The following is a 6,103-nucleotide window of genomic DNA, read 5'->3' as shown; positions in this document are numbered from 1 at the left end:
TGCTGTAATCGGACTGTAACTTCGTCTGTAATGTATCGAAATGTGAAAATCACGAAACTTCATTATCTTAGAAACTACACAACCGATTTGAACAATATTGATATCAGATGAACAGGCTAGTTAAGGGTTAACTGATGAATTATGATTGAACACGTGGTTTCAAAGTTTGGCTGTACTATACGTTCCCTTTTTATTTGATTATAATCGAACTTAAGCAATTGTTATGCATTAAATTGGTAAAACAACGAAAGTCCATTATCTAAAGTATTACACGACTTATTTGAACATAATTAGTGTTATACAAACGAGTCATCTCTCAAACATAGAAATAACAAACTTCATAACAATTTGATATGTGGTTCAGAAGTTATGGAAAGAAAAGAAATTCAAAGAATATTCAAAACTATACCTGCTTTGATTAATATATTTGGCCTCAACATGATTTAAATGTGGTATCGTATTATTTGAACGTTCCCGGTATCGCTCGTGATTGAATTGTTCGAAATTAAGCGTCGTTTCTTTTATTTCGCTATTTCTTAAGCGCTTACATTACGTTAAATTTCATATTTTATACTTCAATTACAGCATCAATATTTTAGACCCCAAAGAGTGTATGTACCTGTATAGGATTCAAGCATTCATGTAAAACTATTTTTACAAATAACAAGTTTGAATGAGAAAGGCTGAGTCTGACCGCTAGGTGGATCAATTTGGGTTTATTCAAATTGTGTAGTTACCGTAACAAAAAAAAACCCAAATTAATCCACCTAGCGGTCAGACCCAGCCTTTCTCATTCAAACTTTTGTTTGTAAAAATAGATTTACATGAACGCTTCAATCCAATAAATGTATATTCACTTTTAAGGTTCTAAAATATTAATGTTGAAATCTATGCATATAAAAATGCAGTCTGGTCTGGAAAATTTGTATGTAGGGGTTTTTGGTGCCGATGAAGGTTCCTATGATAGTTTGAGACCCCTCCCTTCTGCACACCTCGGAAAATAACCGAGTATATGTAACCAAATTTAGCATGTGAATGTTTTTGGGGGTAACTAATATGTCCATAATGGTTCGACACCCCTCCCATACAAATGAAAAACAAATTTCGCACAGCTCAAGAACCAATCAAGAAAATACAATCAAATTTGGTATGTGAATGTTTTAAAGGTAACAAATATGTCCATAATGGTTTGACGCCCCTCCCTCTTCTGGAAGCACATGTTTCTGGACAAATTTCTGCACATCTCGCGAACTAATCAACTAAATGGAACCATATTTGGCAGGTGAATGTTTTTAGTGGAAACAAATATGTTCCATAATCGACCTCAGGCAACATTTTGGATTGTAAGATGGCAACTCCCGGTTTTTGGAAAACAGCCAAAAATGGCAGATCTGGAATGATACACAGGAGCTAAAATCGACCACAGATACCATTTTGAGTTCTAAGATGGCGACTTCCGGTTTCAAAAAACAGCTGATAATGACTAAATACCACCCAATATGAGTGTTTCTTTACCCAGTATAACGTTCAAAATCCAGAAATTGTCTCCAAATGCCATTATGAAATCCAAAATGGCGACTTCCGTTTTCGGAAAAACATCGGCAAACGACAAAATACCACCCAATATGGGTATTTCCGAAATCGTAATGATGCACTGGAGCCGCAAATCGACTTCAGACAACATTTTGAATTGTAAGATGGCAGCATCCAGCTTCTGGAAAACAGCCTGAAATGGACGATTCCCATTAAATATGAGTATCTTCGGAACCAGAAAGACGCACAGAAGCTAAAAATTGATCACAGACACAATCTTAAATTTTAAGATGGTGACTTCCGGTGTCTGGTAAACAACCGGAAATGACCAATTACCATTCAACATGAATGTTTTCGGAACCAGAATTCCGCCCAGATGACAGAAAGTGACCAAATACCACCCAAGTATCTGTGAGTATCTTCGGAGGCAGAATGTTGCAAGAAGCTACAAATTGACCCCAGACACCATTATGAATTGTAGGATGGCAACTTCTGGTTTTTGGAAAACAGCCAAAAATGGCTGTTTCCGTCTAACATGAGTATCTTCGGATCTAGAATGATACACAGCAATCAAAATCGACCACAGACCCCATTTTAGGTTTTAGGTTGGCGACTTCCGGTTCCTGAAAAACAGCTGAAAATGATCGAATAACACCCAAAATTAGCGTTTCTTCAACCAGAATGACGCTCAGAGGCCAGAAATTATCTCAAATACAATTTTGAAATCCAAGATGGCGGTTTGTGAAAAGCAGCCTAAACTAACCAAATACCATACAATATGAGTATCTCTGGAACCAGAATGATCCAATGAGCTAACAATTGACCTCAGGCACCATTTTGAATTGCTAAATGGCAACTTCTAGGAAACAGTCGAAAATGACCGAATAATACTCAATATCGATATTTCCGTAATCGAGATGATGCATAGAAACCAAGCATTGACCCTGGACACAATTTTGAAATTAAAGACGACCACTGTTAGTTTTTGGAAAACAACCAAAATAACTAAATACCTCCCAATATGGGTATTTCCGGTGTCAGATTGATGCCAGAAAATCTGCTGAAAATGACCGAATACCACCCAATATAAATATATTCAGAATTAATGCGATGTACAGAAGCCAAAAGTCGAGGATGTTGTCATTTCGATAAAAGCAATCATTTCAAACGATTTGTTATTTGACATTGATCACATCTTATTTAGTCGATTCGTCGTGCATTTGCAGACTTCAAACACATCGGAAGGAATCAATGAATTTGGAACGTTCAAATAGTACGATACCACATTTAAATTATGTTGAGGCCATATATATATATATATATATATATATATATATATATATATATATATATATATATATATATATATATATATATATATATATATATATATCAAAGCAGGTATAGTTTTAAATAGTCTTTGAATTTCTTGCTTTCCATAACTTTTGAGCCACATATCAAATTGTTATGAAATTTGTTATTTGTAGGTTTGAGAGATGACTCGATCGTATGAGACTAGTTATGTTCAAAAAAGTCGTGTAATCTTTGAGATAATAGACTTTCGTTGTTTTATTAACAATATTAATACATAACGGTTGCTTAAGTTCGATTATAGTCAAATGAAATGGGGACGTGTAGGGCAGCCAAACTTTGAAACCACGTGTTCAATCATAATTCACCAGTTAACCCTTAACTAGCCCGTTCATCTGATATCAGTATTGTTCAAATCGGTTGTGTAGTTTCTGAGATAATGAAGTTACGTGATTTTCACATTTCGATACATTACAGACAAAGTTACAGTACGATTACAGTTAAACGCAAAAGGGTGTTATGAGGCAGCTGGACCTCTCATTTGACACTAATTTAGTGAAAATCGGTTCAACCATCTTTGAGAAAAGTGAGTGACTTAAAGTAGTCTTGTGAATATTTTACTTTTCATAGCTGGATTTCACATTTTTAAACATGACAGGCAAAGTAATAGTCCGATTGCAAAACAAATCAATAGGGTCTTATGGGGCAACTAGACCTTCCATTTGACACTGATTTTATGAAAATCGGTCCAGCCATCTCTGAGAAACATTAGTGAGATTAAACAGTCTCGAGAACACGTTTCTTCCCATAACGTTTGAACCACATGTCCAATCTTAATGAAATTCAAAAGTTAAGGGTTTTTTAGGTACCTCGTTTATTTTAAATTAATTTTGTTCAAATCGGTTGCGTAATTTCTGAGATATTAATGTTTCGTCATTTTTACATTTTGATACATAACCTCTAAACTAGAAATCCGATTACAATAATATTCAATAGGGTCCTATGTAGCAAATAGACCTTTCAATTGCATTTCATTGAAATCGGTTCAGCCATCTCTGAGAAAATCGAGTGAGATTGGGAAAGCGTTACACACACACACATACACACACATATACAGAAAATGTTCAGCTCGTCGAACTGAGTCGAGTGATATACGACATTCGACCCTTTGCATAGTGTTTTATTTTGCCGTTATCGTGCGATTAATTAAATAGCGTTTCAAATGTTGATTATACCCATAATGTATGTTCAAAGAAGTTTCAAGATATTCAAAAATACATCTTTAAATGTAGGAATATGAGTGATCAATCCACCTAAAAGTGAGAGAGAAAATTTATTTTTTAACAGATTAAGATAGACGCATGGTGTCTTCGGCAAAATTTTAGGTGATCTCAAAACAATAAACTTTGTCGAAGACACCATGCGTCTATCTCTTATATGTTACGAGCAATCTAAAGTTTTCTATGAAGAGGTCCTGAAAATCACAATTTTCAAACCTTCTACAAAGTTAATAATCATCCCAATATGCATGTTTATGCTGAACATTGTTATTTTTTATCTCCCAAAACAAAAAAGTTATTTGACATATTTCGATATTTTTGGGGATACTTTCACCTCATCCATCTCAAAAATACGCAATTTTACGCACGTGGCAGTTTTTACGATGAAATAACTATCCTTAGACTTTCAATTAAAGGTACACACTTTGGTATGTAAGAGTATGTAAGCAGCCTTTTCGCCTGTTTTTCAAAGCTATTCGGTGCCGATTTATGTATACAAAAATTTAAAAAGAAAGCAGTTTTGAGTTTCGAAAGTGGCCCCAAACGATCCTGAGCTAAACATGCATGCATGTTTGATAAGGTTACAAAAAATGGAGAAAATGTTAGAAATAGATTAACTAAAAATTGAGTTTTTTCTTATATTCAGTTATTTTTTGTTTGTTCACACAACATTTATTTGACACGGCACAATACAAATTAATGTTTTACGGAGCCAATTAAGTCTAATGCCTTATGGTCTAAAATATCTTATAAGCTAAAGGCAAATTTTTTATCCTCGCTGCCGACTACGAGCTGGAACTAAATCTATTACTAAAACTAACATGTTTTTTTTTCATCCGAGATTCGTTTCGCTGTTAAATGGGCACCTTGATGCTCTTCAAATAGCTGTAAACAAGTAGCATGTTTGGCAAGTTTCGCTGAGCGAGGATATCACGAACTGGCACAAAGGGCTGTATTCCTCGGGCCCTGAGGGTATCCAAAAGTAGAGATCTGGCGCCGCGGAATTCAGCACACACCCAAACCACGTGTTCAATGTCTTGATACCCCGATCCACAAATGCAATGGTTACTGCTCGCCAGCCCAATACGCAGGAGATGTGCATCTATCCCGTAGTGGTTGGACATAATCCGAGACATCATGCGAATGAAATCTCGTCCTACATCCAACCCCCGAAACCAAGGTTTGGTGGAAACCTTGGGGATGATGCTGTGTAGCCACCTCCCCAGTTCTTCCTTATCCCATGAGGCCTGCCAGTTGATAAGCGTATTCTGACGTGAAAATTTTAAAAATTCATTGTAGGCAATTGGTCTGTTGTAAATATCACCGTTTGTTGCGCCCACCTTGGCCAAAGTGTCCGCTTTCTCATTGCCCGGAATGGAACAATGAGAAGGGACCCACACTAAGGTAATCTGAGAAGATTTTTCGGATAAAGCACTCAGATGTTCCCGTATTTTCCCTAGGAAATACGGAGAGTACCTTACATCCTTCATCGATCGGAGAGCCTCAATAGAGCTGAGACTGTCCGTAAAGATGAAGTTATGGTCCGTGGGCATTTTTTCAATAATCCCTAAAGTATACTGAATTGCAGCCAATTCTGCGGCGTAAACAGAAGCAAGATTATCGAGCTTGTAAGAGGCGGTAAAATTATTGTTGAAGATACCGAAGCCAGTGGACCCGTTGAGAAGTGATCCATCAGTATAAAACGCATTGTCGTAGTTGATGTTTTTAAATTTGTTATAAAATATTTTAGGGATCTGCTGCACGCGTAAATGATCCGGGATTCCACGAGTTTCTTCCATCATGGATGGATCGAAAAACACAGTAGAAGCAGAAGTATCTAACAAGTTGACACGATTGGAGGTGTATGAGGAAGGATTTATACTTTGAGACATGTGATTGAAATACACAGTCATGAAACGGGTTTGAGAATTAAGTTCAACTAGCCTATCGAAATTTTCAATTACCAAGGGGTTCAAAAC

This window comes from Wyeomyia smithii, chromosome 2 (genome assembly GCF_029784165.1).
Source record: "Wyeomyia smithii strain HCP4-BCI-WySm-NY-G18 chromosome 2, ASM2978416v1, whole genome shotgun sequence".
In the NCBI taxonomy this organism is placed as follows: domain Eukaryota; kingdom Metazoa; phylum Arthropoda; class Insecta; order Diptera; family Culicidae; genus Wyeomyia; species Wyeomyia smithii.
This window is presented reverse-complemented; position numbering follows the sequence as displayed.